At 38.4% G+C, this 15,286-nt stretch overlaps 1 long non-coding RNA gene across 1 annotated transcript; it reads left to right on the forward strand.

The window, feature by feature from the left end:
- Positions 1 to 13,526: 13,526 nt before the first annotated feature.
- On the forward strand, positions 13,527 to 14,710 carry LOC133714302 (uncharacterized). Its single transcript, XR_009848571.1, has 3 exons — positions 13,527 to 13,790; positions 14,101 to 14,257; positions 14,366 to 14,710. It is a non-coding gene; the product is annotated as an uncharacterized LOC133714302 (long non-coding RNA).
- The last annotated feature ends 576 nt before the right edge of the window (positions 14,711 to 15,286 follow it).

Below are 15,286 nucleotides of genomic sequence, written 5' to 3' on the forward strand. Positions count from 1 at the left end.
CTTCATCCAAGACCACCCAAAGTCTCCGGAATACTTCTAGGATCGATATGTAAGAACGACAAGTCGATCCAACAGTCGGATCCTCAAGGATTGAAAACTGAGCAAATTGAAATGACTAAAAAACCCTAACATGCTCATACAATCTCCAAATGCTACAAACCATATATCAAAACGATCGCATCGATGAGTAGATGATATTAGTGAAAGAACCTGCCCCAACCATGCCCGAATGCACCGCCACAGGCGTCTGCACGTGACCCCACTAGCTGTGTGCCAAACTCCAAACCAACAAGATCCAACCGCCCAAAATGGAGTTTACACAACGAGGATCAACTTTAATACCTAGGACTTGAACCAATTAGGCCTAGATCGCTGCCGCAAGTCAAAAACCACTGTTCACCGTGAGTTGAAGCTCTTCCAGTGTAAATCATTCAACACCACCACCTAGGATCGAAAGAGGATGTTTCCATGAGCAAAACGAGACCAATTTTGTGCTCAGCCATCGCCGGATGAGAGAATTCCGGCCGGGTCAGTCCCCGTTGATCCTTGCCGCTTCGATCTTCCGCCGTGGATGCGAATCGGAGCGAGCCACCACCGCAGTGAGGACGAGTAAGTGCCAGCGAGTCGATCTAGGTTGGTTTCACCTTTGGGGATGGCCGAAAAATGAAACGCCAGCCGGGTCGATAATCCGGGTCCGGGCTTTGAGAAGAGAGAACGGAGAGAAGGAAAATTCTGAAAAATTCTGGAAACCTTCCGAAAAGGGAAACTCCGGAATTTTGGGGGTTTTTTTCCTATTTATACACAAATTTCTGAAAATGAAAATAACTTTCACTGACCATAACTTTCTCATACAAACTCCGATTGACGTGTGCCAGATGTCTGTGAACTCATATCGACACGCTCTACAACTTTCGTGAAGGAAGTTTTTGGAGAAACTCAACAAACAAAAAGTCAACTCCTTGACCCCTCGGAAATAAAACGTTTCGAGTAATTATTCCTCCGAAACACTTCCACTCCATCCCTGAACCACAAAATCATTCTAACAATCAACTTAATAATTTTCGAAAAATTATCAAAAATTAATAATGAATTTTCGGGACATCACAATGGGGGACTTGTACATACTACTCGCCATGCCTCAGTGGCATCTACTAGCCAAGCGTACTCACCATGGCTCAGTGGTACATACTCGCCATGTTTCAATGGTATATTATATGTTTCAGCAGTATCTTATCCATGCTTCAGTGTATATTATCCATGCTTCAGCAGCGTAGTCGCCATATTTCAGCGGTATATTATCTATGCTTCAGCGGTATATTATCCATGCTTCAACGGTATATTATCCATGCTTCAACGGTATATTATCCATGCTTCAGCGGTATATTATCTATATTTCAGCGGTATATTATCTATGGTTCAGTGGTATATTATCTATGGTTCAACGATATATTATCTATGTTTCAGTGGTATATTACCTATGCTGACATAACTTAAGCGTTATCCCAACAAACACCAAAGTATTGCAAAAGGCATGGTTATGTTAACATAGCTTAACGTTATCCTAGCAAACCTTTAGTATTGCCAAAGGCATGGTTATACTGACATAGGTTAGCGCTATCCCAGCAAACACCAAATATCGCCACAGGCATGGTTATGTTGACATAGCTTTAGCGCTATCCCAACAATAAATCCTTAGTATTGCCAAAGTCATGGTTATGCTGACATAGCTTAGCGCTATCCCAGCAAACACCCAGTATCACCACAGGCATCGTTACGGCATACTCTCTCTCCATTATATGATATCGTCATGTTTTATCTCTCTCCACTATGCGATATCGCCAAGGTTCTAAAAATTGGCCTGGGCGTGACCTTTCAGTTCCGATTACAGGATGGGCGATTCTTTTGGGCATTCGGCTTCTCGGCGGCCGCCTAGGCACTATTAGGCTGTCTCTGGGCGCTCTGCCTTTTTTTTTTTTTTCCCTAAATCATGGGACAAAACAACATTCAGATCTCAACTTCGACTTCGTTCAGAATCTCAGACTCATATCTCTCTCTCTCTCTCTCTCTCTCTTTCTCGCTCTCTCTCTCTCTCGCTCTCTCTCTCTCGCTCTCTCTCTTTCTCACCGTCCCCAAAAACAAAATTCAAGAAGAGAAAACGAAAGTAGAAGAAGAAAGGTAGAATGAATCTTAGAAAACGAAATTGAAGAAGAGAAAAAGTAGAAGAAGAAAGGTATCATCTTTGAGGAGGTCGACTTGATTAGACTTCGTGGTACCGGCTATCAACCCGGTGAGAGAGAAAGCCAGGCAGAGAGACAGCTGTTTGGCTCCAGTTTTGTTGCAGCTGGTCAACAGTCTCTTTTCTTGCGTGGGCGTGCCAGCACCGTTCAGGTGCGGTCGTCGGGGGTGTCCCTTGACCTGACTTCTTTCGAGCAATTGTGGATGTTGGGTACATCACGAGTATGAAAACAGTATGCAAATTTGTGTATGATGTGCCCTACTCCCAAGTATAGGAGGTCAAGTTTTAGTAAAGGGAAAGTGAGAGTATCGTACCCAAGGGATTGAGTAACTCTACCCTAACTAGATCACCGCAAAAATAAAACCTAGAAAACACATGCAAGTCTATCTTTTTACAAATTAATAGTCTCGGCCCTTTGGAAGCCAAAACTATCAATAATGATATTTACAATGTTAAAGTGGTGAATCGGCTTGCTTGATTTTAATTATTTATAAAGTAAACTAAGTTGCAAAAAAATAAACTAAGCTAATGAAAACGAAATATAATAGAGACTTTGATCAATGAGATAAGTAGGTTGTAAGGCATCACACCTAACCTCCTTTGTGCCAAATCCAAGTAACCAAATCTAACATGTTCATGCCAAGATGGAATCCCCCTCGGTTCTCTTGATTATCGAGTAACCAAGAAACAATTATACTAGAGAATGTATTTAAGCTACACCTAAATTATCGGACATAACTCTCCTACAAACCTTTTAGTTTCTACCTATTCCTTGATTATCGGACACAAGTAGACCTATGTAAATGCAAGCTAAGATCCCTTGATTATCGGACACCTAAGCCACATCCACATGATAATCCCAATTGTAAGGACCCAAGCAACCTTATTTGATTATCACAAGATTACCATTTCTTCTTTTGCAACATGCTTTAGTTTACTAAGTTTGTCAAGCCTAGCATACTTCCATGAAACTATCAACACTTACCAACCTTAGGTGACAAATCTAAGATGCATAAATGATAAACAATTAAACTAGCAAAGTAGAAATTCATGGCATGATCCATATTAAATTTAACTACATAGTTTGTACATAAATTCGGCTAGGGCTAAACCCTAGCCCCAAATTTATTCTACTCACAACTCATGGAAATATAAAAGCCTTAAAAGAGTAATACATCATAAAAAGAAAGAGAAGATGGTGAGAAAAAGTCACAATACCCACGGGTTTGGTGCGTCAATACCAAACCGAGATGAATCAATCCCCCCACAAGCTTTCTAGATGCAAACCAAGAAGATGTGATGCTTCAAAGTATAGTATTTTCGGTTTCCTCAAACCCAAAACACTATACAAATCTACAAACACAAAGAGAAGATGAAGAACAAGGCTTTATGAATATATCCACAAGTGTGATTGATCAAAAGGTATAGAATCTCCGGTTTTGATTATCAACCAAAGATGCTATACCTCTCTCTCTCTACACAAAGGCTAAACAAAACTACCTAAACTACCTAAAAAATGATGAACTAAGAAGAGTGGAGAGAGGAAGAAGATGAAATGGATGAAGGAATAGATGAAAAACGTTCAAAGTGAGGGGAGAGTGTTTTTATAGGCCAAAAGTGATGAATGGAGGGTGGAGATAAAAGGAAATGAAGGGTTAGATGTAAAGAACAAATGTATAAGCACAAAATGTGCATCTAATCTTTAACTCCACATGAAAATGACTTAGAAAGCCCATAGATATTTTGGTGGAGGAGATAAAGTAAGGGTAGAAGGGTCATTGGGAGACAATGTGGAAGATGTAAGAGGAGGATCACTTGTCATCCTTCAAATTTTGGATTTCAAAATAACCTACACCTAAACTCTCTAACCCTAGTCAACAGCTGTTCCATGCCCTCCACACATGTCCTTGCCTGGAAATGGTTGGAAATTCGGCATTGACCTCCATTGACCCATTTTTTTGTCCGTTTGCGCACTTTCTTCTACTTTCTTCCTTCAATTGAATCTCCACCGAGACTTCGGAATTGGCCTTTGGTTTCTTCATACCAAATGTTCATCCATATGTGAAGATCATCCTGGTAAAATTTCAGAGCTTAATTCATAGTGGTTTGGCCGGAAATACTGCCGGAATCCGTACATGTCCGGTTTTGCAGTTTTCATCTTCTAGTCAGAAACTTGGGCCGAACTTTTGAAGGCCTTCCACTCCGAACTAGCTCTTGAACTATTCATAAGAAATGATCCTTAGGATGTATATAATGGATCTGGAAAGTTTCAACTCATTTGGAGTTCATTTGATTAGTCTGCCGCTCCTCCTGTCTTGCCTAGCTCGGTTTCTCCTAGCCGGAGCAGGAAAATGTGCTAAGATTGACTTTTTAGTGCATTTCCAAGCTTCTCTATCATTTCCTAGCATGATATGGAAAACATAATAAATATATATAAGTAAACACAAAGGTTAAGCAAAAGTGCAAGATTAGGGGAATAATTACTAGGTTATTACGGACCTAACAGTGGACGAGGAGAGCACCAACCTCGTCGCGGGATTCTTTGTGCCTCGTGGTGAGGAATTTTGCTAAGCTTCTTCAAAATCACACAATCGATACTCGACGTCGTAGATCGAGCAGAGCGAAAATCACTGGGAAGTGGGGAAAACTTGCTAAAGCGTGACTTTAGCTTGGCTGGTTTGCGAGGGCGTTACCCTTGCTTAGCTGGTTCTGTAACCATTGTGGTCGCGATACTACAGTCGGCTCTCGAGGAGACTAGGACCGAAGCAGTTTGACAGAGGGTTTGGTGGCACTGACAGTCAGCTCCAAAGAAGACTAGGACTGGAGTGTGATCACCGGTAAGAGAAGGAGAGGGGTTGCTCCGGAGAGGCTTGGATAATCGTATAGATTAATTGATGAGTTGTGTGTCTTTGTTACTTGTTGTAGCCTCTATATATAGGCTACCAAGCCATAGTGGTTGGCCTTAAACAAATCATGATGGGTTTTCCATTTAAGCACTAATGGAATCATGATAGGTTTTCTAATTAAGCACTAATGAAATCATGGAGCACTTAATGAAATTATGGTGGACTTAATGGAATTATGGTGGGTTAGGCACTTAAGCACTAATGGAATTGAAAATGATGAGTTTTGGAGTGGTTTTGAGTCACTTTCTGCTCCTTTATTCCTTCAATTATATCTCCACCAAGAATTCAGAATGGGCCTTCGACTTCTTCATATCAAATGATCCACCATGAGTGTACATCATTCTGGAAAATTTCAGAGCTTACTTCCATGTGGTTGGGCCGGAAACGCTGCTGGACTCCTTACAGGTCCAGTTTTTCAGTTTTGTCTTTCAAAAAATTGGACTGATTGTTTGAAGGTTTTCCACTCCAAACTAGCTCTTGCACTACTCATAAGAAATGATCCTTGGGATGTCTAGAATGAATCTGGAAAGTTTTAGCTCATTTGGATTTCGTTTGGTTAGTCTGCCGCCCCTCCTTCCTTGTTTAGCTCGGTTTCTCCTAGCCGAAGTAGGAAAATGTGCTAAAATTGACTTTTCATTTCCATGCTTCCATCATTTCCTTTTCTTGCAGCTCGCATAATCTTCCATAATTCTGTAGGTAGGCTTTATTTAGCCTCTAAATAATATATTTCGAACTTGTCGACAATATATAGCTTGAGCCACTGACATTGGCTCAAATTTCTCCAAGACACGCCTTGTCAGGCCAAAATGCTCATTTTGGGTTCAAACAACAGCCACAGAGAGAGAGGGAGTTGAGAGAGAGGGGTGAGAGAGAGAGTTCTAATACGGTGGAGATAATGTCTGTTTGTTTTTTTGGATAAAAGATAATGTTAATCTCAAATACAAAAGTACTTGAAATTTTTGTGTTTAAGATAATGTTAGTTTCAAATACAAAAGAAATACGTTAAGTTATATTTTGAGGACATAATATAAAAGGAAAAGAAGGTTTTAAAAGAAAAAAAAACAGATAAACACTTGTTTATTTATATAACTATATGTTATAAAAATAAAAATTCAATTAAAAAAAAAACGCCTAGTCCCCTGGGCGCTAGGCTTCGGCCTACTGCCCGACTAGCTCCTAGCATTTTTTAGAACCTTGGATATCGCTATGTTTCGTCTCTATCCATTATGATATCACCATGTTTTATCTCTCTACATTATATGATATCACCATGTTTCATCTCTCTCCATTATATGATATCACCATGTTTTATCTCTCTCCCAGTGCCGGCCTTGAGCCTAGGCTAAGTAGGCCCAGGCCTAGGGCCTCAATTTTAAGGGGCCTAAAAAAATTTTTAGGTTGGCCTGCAACAAAAAAAAAAAAAAGATATGAAGAGTTGTGTTGCTGTTACACACAAAGGAGCGACAACTCCTCTCCCTTTCTCAAATCTCAATTTAGCCTTTGTTGAAGTCGAGGCCTTTATAGTTGAAACTTGAATTCAAATATTCAATCTGCAACTTCAGGCATCAAAATCAAAAGGAAATTAAGAGAAAGGAGAAGGAGAGTAGGAGACCGAAACCAGAAGGAGAAGGGCAAAAGGCGACTAGGAAACTAGGAGAGGGCCAGTTGAAAAAGTTGAATTTAAGGATTGAAGAGTTGAATTTATATTTTCTTCCAGAAAAGCAAAAAGATAAGATCTTTGTGTTGAAGAAATTTTAGCTTTTTCCTTCTCTATTTGTGTTTCTGATGCTCTGGCATCCATTCAATACAAGTACTATTTAGTTTTTTGCTATATGCCCGAGGCTTTCTATATATGATTGTAATAAATCATTGTAAATTTAATGAAAAAGCTATCATTGGAAAACTTGATTAGTACCTTTGCATTTAAAAATGCAAGACGAGTCATATTTCAGTGATACTTTAAAATTGGGATATTGATTTTTTCTTCTTTTGTTTTGAACATTTGGTACTATTCTATGAAATTTTAAAATTTTTTTTTTTTTCTGGGGCCTCAAAATTTTTTTCACCTTGAGCCTGTAAACTCACAGGGCTGACCCTGCTCTCTCCATTATATAATATCACCACGTTTTATCTTTTGCCATTATATAATCGCATGCCACAACATGCAAAACAAGAAACAGCCATGACAGGCTTAACAATAGCGATAACGCCACGTTCATTCCAGCCACTATTGGCCTCATGCCAAAATAATTATTACTATCGTCATGTGCAAAAAAGAAGCCGACATAGCCAAGGCTATCCCAGCAGGCACCAAGTGTACCAAGTCACTTAACTTGGACGAGAGCGATACCTCAACTGCGACTCTCGATAGCATTACTAATGCCACACCTCATGGGACCAATAGTCCTAGTAACTCCAATACTTGTATCACCACCTTCAAGCACAAGAATGGGATAATCACCCTAACTCACCTGGAGTACCAACCCAGTCAAGACTCCTCTTAGCCAGGGACTTAAGGGACTGGGGATAGTCACTATACAGAAGTCACATTCCAAGAGCACTCGCCTTACATTTCCAATATTTATACCATAACAAACTCCCCACCCAAGAGAACTCTTGATCGGGCACTTGGGGTGTATATATATATATATATATTTATTCTCCAGGCATAAATATCAAAAGAACAAGGCTCACTAGCCACTTAGAACAACGCCAATAACACCCAGACATGATGCCGATACCATACACTTGTGATATCAAGTAGGCCACAATTAGGCCCATATTGGAAAAAGAAAAGGGGTCAAGCCCAAATATATATATATATATATATATATATATATATATATATATATATATATATATCTCGTTCAAAGTTAAGCCATCATTCTCCACTTACTCCTGCCTTTATCTACATTCTTACATGTATCTGACTTAAGCATTGGAGAGTCGAAGGCTGGCAAGCTCGGTCTTCCCTCTGACCTCTGTTCATGGTTGACAGGTACGGAACTCGGAGATGGTTGCTCTCATGGTCATCCCGTTTCTTCCACAAAAACAGCTTCAATTCATACCTCCAAAATTAACATTTAGATCTCTTTATTTATTAGACCTCTGAATTACTTTTTGAAATATCCAAAATGCTAACTATACCTCCCTAGATTTTCTAAAAAGCCCTCAACCCATGAAATTCAACTGAACTCAAGCATAATCCATTTCAACTAAACAAGATCTCGCATGCCTCATTTTAATAGGATAACTTGATCCAAGTTTTATTCCCAACTATGACAATCATGTTTTATTGCAGTACATTTGGTACCCATAATCTTACCAAGAAATTGATCACTCATAATTAGCATTCGAAGGATTATCATGAAGAAGCCAAGACCCAGAAGTATGCCTCACAATAATAATAAAAAAAATTAAACTTATTTATCTAATGTGCACACCTTAATGCTAGAAGATTGAACTAAAGCTTATAAAGCAACACATTACCCATTAAGAATACCGAGCTTGCTTACTGTCGCCATCAAATTTGAGGCATATATTATGGTTTTATATTAGAGGAGATGTAGAAACGAATTGTCCTTTCAAAAAAAAAAAAAACGAATTGTTATAATTCTGGAAAAATCATAAAATTGATTTTGAAACTCAATAAATGAGGAATGTTGTTTGAATATGGAAAACAATAAAATGTCTGGGTCAAACCAATTGAAATATTTTTTCTTCATTTGTGTCTTTATTGGTAATTTTATATAGTTGACTTTGTCAGCTATCGTTTGAAAAAAAAATGATAGGTCTAAATGTTAATTTTGGAGGTATGAATAGAAATTACTTTAGACATGCAGCTAAATATCAATTAGCAATACCCTACCTAGATAACAGTATCAAAATAATAGTTTATTATATGGCACAACACTCAAAAGAAGTCCATTACTGTTATGCTTTATATCTAAATTAACTTACATATTTACCGGTCATTTGTACGGTACCAATTAAGAATCTTACTTTTTACTTTTGTTTCGATCATTTAGGGGACCAACAGTTGACTTTTTATTCGGCTAAGTTTTTTAGATAACTTCTTTCTTGAAAGTTGTAGATGACGTTAAGCCGAGTTCGTGGACATGTAGCACATTAAAATCGGAGCTTGTACGAAGAAGTTATGATCTCTTTCTTGAAAGTTGTAGAGGACGTTAAGCCGAGTTCGTGGACATGTAGCACATTAAAATCGGAGTTTGTACGAAGAAGTTATGATCTAAAAATGAAAAGTTACTAGTTCAGGAAACCTGGTATAAATAGCAGTTGCAACTTGCTATTTCCGAAACTTTCCATTTCGGTTCGAAACCCTATTCCCTTTTTCTCTCAGGACCACCTAGTTCAGTACGCGACTAGGAACGTCGACCCTGCGAGTTTCGCGGTCGTTCGACCACCATAGACCGTTGGGCTGGTCGCGTTCAGCGCGTCTCTCCACGGAGACCAAGCCTTTGGCCACCATCAGCTCCGATTTGCATCGAGAATGGAAAATCAAAGTAATTTTTGCTTCGGCATGCAGTTCTTACGAGATGACCTGGCCAAAACTTCATTTAACAGGCACCTCAAGTGGTGGCCCTCAAGCGGAGCCACCACTTGGGTTTTGCAGCCCTCACCATGCTGATCATCCCAGTATAAGCAATTAACACCGAATAGATCAGAGGAAGAAGAATTGCCGATTTCTCGACTTCTTTTTATAGCTACCTACAGCACAAGTTCTAAACCATGCTGTTTATCTATCCTATCAGTTGGCTGGTTTTAAAAACAAAACTCACCTAAGAGTGATGTACTTGTTTCTCAGTTTTGATTTTTTTGCATAATCTGATTTCACTCTTTAAATGTTTTAGTAATTTTTAGAAAGTGTAATTTCAAAAAAATTAATTGCACTTGCACTTGGTGTGTACTTCAAATTCAGCTTACAAGTTTATTTACCTTCATAACATCTTTAATTGAAATCCCAAAATCATGGGGCAGTTTAACGATCCCAGAATTTCTGTTTTGTGTTTCCTTTCAAATATATGTGATTCAACTTTGAAAAATGTCATTCTGAGGTTCAACTAGTCAGCTGAAGATTTACTTTCACTTATTCGAAAGTCATTCCTATTTTGTTTACCTCTTCAAGAAAAGAGCTTTGCTTGTTTTCTAAATTAATTTTTCATTTCTAAACTTAGCATCGGATTTGTGTCTGGTCAATCTTCCATGATATTGAAAACTAGTAAGAATGATGTTCTTGAAGACAAGGGTTTAGGGGTATAGAAAGACATTTGGTAGTGATACCAAGCTGGAAGCATGTTTACTATAGCTAGAATCGACATTTGAATGATTGTGGAATAAAATATTTGCATGCCCAAAAATTATTGAGCAACTCCGAGATGGCTGTAAGTCATACATACCTATGACTTTATTGAGTATCGACTTGATTGATGGAGTATTCGTATCACTAACTGCAATTTAAATTGCAACGAATCAATCAGTGTAAATGCGAGATAGTCTATTACCTTTATCGGTGAAGATCTCGTTTTAGTTTTGGAGTTGTCTGGAATTGTTGGTGGATATCGAAATCTCCATGAATATAGATTTCATATCTGTGGAAGGTCTTGTGAAAGAAGTATAAAGGAATTCACCATATGTATTCATATGATTACGATAGTTCATCCAGATTAGGGTCCGTTTGGCCAACGGATTCCCCTAGACATTCTGGAGTTGAATGTTCGTTAATTAATGAATACAAACGGTGATAGAAGCTTTTCATGGTTACATGTCCAATTTATGAAGTGACATTGAGATAATCCTTTATTAAGCGACGTATTTGATCGGTGGTTTATATGTCGAGAACCACTTTGTTTGGTTGTTATGTTATTAAACAGCATTTGACATAGTTGGACCCTTAGGTCAGCTTGAGCTGCCCAAGTAGGCAAAGATATTATGAAATGATTCGAGCATGCTCTAGTAATTGGTGACCGTTGAATAAAAGGTTAGTCACCGGAGAAATGTGACACCCTACTATTAGCACTATGATTATTGGGCTAATGCCTCGTACAGTCGTACTATTAGAGTGTGTTTGGATGAGGGAAAAAATAATGGAATTTAATTGAAAGTGAGGATTTCATAATTCCTAGAAGCCAATTCCCTCGTTTGGCATTATCAGATTGAAAATTTTAAATTTCTCTGTGGAAAAAAACGAAGGAATTCGTTATTTAAATTCCTCACTTTAATTTCCACCAAAATAGGTGTCATTTACGAATTCCTTTGCAGTATTTAATTTTTATTTCCAAAATAAGACTTTTTTCTATTTTATCTTTTTATTTGTTTTAAACTTTCTTAATTTATTACACATTTCAAATCCTAAATAGATGCAACTAAACAATAGAAATTGCAATTAATGGAATTTTAGATTGATGGAGTTAAAGATTCCATTATTTATAAATTTCTACGGATTTTATAATTTTTTCATTCAAACGCACCGTTAAGAATTTGATTGTTTTAAAATCGGATTGTACATACGTTGAAGAAGAATTATGAGATGAGTCCAATCAAGTCCAAAATGTTGTGATCAGTGTAAGTACAAGTTTTGATTAACTTGGTGTGTTGGCATTCCATACAAAACGGGAAAGTATCGTTGAGGTTAATGGGTTTAATATCTCTTATTCATTTAAAGATATTTTTCTGTGTGCCCTATTGTATTATTGATTTCCCAATTATTGTAGGATTTGGGGTCCTTAATTGTAGATATTTTCTGTTAACACAAAAAGATTTGTTTTTCCTTGTAGAAGGTGGATTAGGGTAAATAGCTGGTTTGGTTTTATTGTTTGGACTACAGCTATCTTTAAAGGTGAGGAAAAACAGACGGCATAGCAGCTGAACGTGGAATGAAAGAAGATTTGGAGACGTCTTGTATGCCTGCTAATTAAACCTTCACAAGAATCAAAACACTTGTCCATGCTTAAGTGTTCTTGATCATTGTTTCATATGTATAACTTCTCTTGAGATCAGTTGAGGAGCTGTGAAAAAAGGAGGGCGATATTTGGTGATCGTTCAAGTGAAGAAGGAGTTCAAGACGGAAGACAAACTTCGTATTAGATTTTGTCTAATCATTGTAGCCAAGCTAGTGCTATTCAAGTTTGTAAAGAACATATCCTTCATCATAAGTTAAATCTTATTTTGGGTTCTCAAGAGTAAGAGCCCCGCAGTGTTTTTAATCTCAGAAGTTGAGATTTTCACTGCGTAACCAAAAATCTGGTTTCTGTTGATTATTTTTAGTCTCTGCCCAGTAGGGATTGATACGTGCCTTGCGATCCCCATTTTCCAGAAAATCACATTCTGTCCTTGTATTTTCAATCAGCAACACCACCATGTATTAAGAGATTGTCTTGAGACTTGGATATCGGCATAAATGAAAGATATTCTCATCGATAGAGTGATATTGTGAATTTTGGGGACTAAATTCTTTTAAGGGGATGGAAATGTGAGACCTTGTAAAATTTAAAGGAGTTGATATGGAGTCATTTATGATCAGTTTTGTTAGTTGGGCAATTACTAAGGTTAATTGGGACGTACTTTTCAGAATTTTAAAATTTTTCGGACTTATTTATTATGAATTTCAGAAGTTTGAGGAATTAAGGAATTTTTTTAAATAAAAAGGAAAAGAAAATTAGCTGTGCCATCCGGACCGTAGATTTTAATCATCATTAAACCAAGACCGTTGCTGCTTTTAGGGCAACTCCTTCAAGGGGTGCCAAACTCAAATTTTGCCAAATATAGGACTTTTCTTCTCCAACCCACCAAAAACCCATGATCTGGTCTTATAAAGACTTGGGGCCATTTGAAGTCTCAAATTTGAGACTTTTCCAAGACCAGGACTGATCACTGTACATGGGGCCAGCCCACTTGCTGTCTCAGCCCAAAGGATGAAGAAACGCGTCAGGGAGGGAAACTGAAGGAGACGCGCGCGCCAGGGAGGGAAACTGAAGGAGACGTGCGCGCCAGACGCTGGAGAGAGAAGAAGGCCTGCTTTTCCGTCTGCAGACGTGGGGCCCGCCTGTTGTTCTGTCCCCTGGTGACCGTTGGAACCCCCAACGGTCAGGAAATCCAACGTTCATGATTGATCAGGTTTAAAAATGGACGGTCGGATGTTGCCTTTTTTTTTTTTTTTTTTACTGAACGGATGTATTTCGATCTGATGGCTCAAAATTATACTCATATTATATTTTAGTCAAAAATAGTAAAAATAGCACCCTCATGGTTGGAGATGAGAATTGAGTCCTATATGAATAGTGCAACAATGGGGTGCTAAAATGAGAATAGCACCCCCAAATGGTGCCCATGGTTGGAGTTGCCCTTATGGAGTGTGTGTGTGTGTGTGTATGTATATGCCAGAGTCGGATTTCAACCTCTGGTTAAATTCTTCGACCCGCGACAGCCACGATTGCAACCCAACCGATTCCGGCCACCCCTGGTTGGCGTACAGGAGGTGCTTGAATCCTTTAGGCGGCATGAACCACTCTCAGGTTATTGATTGCTAAACCGACGACATATGAAAGAGAATCGAGGCTCGAAAACATTGTGCTTACCGGCGACTTTTCGGCATTTTCCGGCGACTCCGGTTGTCTTTGACTGCAAGTAAGGTATGAAACTTTATCTCCTCGTCGAGCTCTACATGAATATGTAATTGCATTTCGATTTCGGTTAAGTTTTGGAAAAGTTAGTGTTTTGGGTTTCTCGGCCATCATTGTTTTACTTTGCATGGCGTTCGTTTTGGTCTTTGCTGACTCAGTTGGGATCACGAATTGGGTGTCAGCATCTATACTGAAGTTTGGTTTTTCTTAATTCATAGAGTTGATCAAATTGGATATAAATCCATCTTTGGGCTATTAACGTTCTAAGTTGCTGAAAGGAAGCTTTTGTTCTGATTCCAACCTGTTGATAATGGCTTAGGTTCTCTAAAGGCAGAGGTTGTCGACGTGATGACATTCAAAGTATGCAGAGAAGATAGTTGGTATATGTGTGCACCCTGCGATTAGTTCAAAGTGAATGGCACAAAGATGATCGAGGCCTCGAGTTTTGAAATATGAGGTTGAACAATATGACCAAGGTAAACTACGAGTACTAATCTTTGCATGATTTTGACATCTGCTGAAATAGCTGGATCATGCTTCTGTATATAAATCTATATTGAGTCTTGGTTTTGCTTAAATGACAGAACCTGGGAACGAAGATAGGAAATCTGGGAATTTGGCCATCTTGGTTAAGGTTGTCAACGAGTAGTTCGTGCTGCGCTGTTGATACGAATTCCGTAGTGTAAACATGAATGTTCAATTCTACTTGTTGTGAAGGCCAGGAAAACTGAAGGTTGATGCTTGAGGAGTTGAGATCGAGTTTCAATTCAAGGACAAAATGGAATGTGTATAAAAAAAGTAAACAATGTCCTGTAAGAAATAATTATGAACTCATCACTATCATGAAGGAAATCTGCATTGATTGTTTGCTTTACTTGAAGGTTAAGTAATGACATTGTGATATGAGTTGAATCTTGTAATCTATTGTGTAATCTGGAGCAATAGATATTTGAGAATCCTATTGCTACTTGTTTTAGGTAAGTAGCATCAGATATGTTTGAGGAATTAAAGGCAGAATATCTATCTATGTAGGTTATGTTGAATAGATTCTCTTTATGGGAGGGGTCTACATACAACTCCTATATAAGAAGGCCTCGGTCCCTGCTTCCACCATCACTGCGTATACAGAACCTTGACCCATAGAGAGGAACTAGCTCTTGGTGAAAAGCAGAAGACCTTAGCCATCAACGACTTAATCAACATGAATACTCAAGGTTAGTACTATTCAGTTCACATAAGCAGGTTTTGTATCTATAGACTTTATGATTGTGATCCTTGTCTGTTTGTATTGATGTTACATGTCCCTAAGCCTAAAAGTTGTTGTATAATTGGTTTTGCTACGACTTGGACAATATGTTTTGGCTTAGTTTTCTATGGAGATAAATTCTGGACTCCCAGACTAGAAAATGGTTTATGATTTCCTTTGGGGAATTGGCATGTGAGTTTGGTATAGTCTCGGACCTTTACATGGAACTTATATTTAATTGTGGAGTTATTTAAAAATC

The sequence above is a fragment of the Rosa rugosa genome, chromosome 6, assembly GCF_958449725.1.
Source record: "Rosa rugosa chromosome 6, drRosRugo1.1, whole genome shotgun sequence".
In the NCBI taxonomy this organism is placed as follows: domain Eukaryota; kingdom Viridiplantae; phylum Streptophyta; class Magnoliopsida; order Rosales; family Rosaceae; genus Rosa; species Rosa rugosa.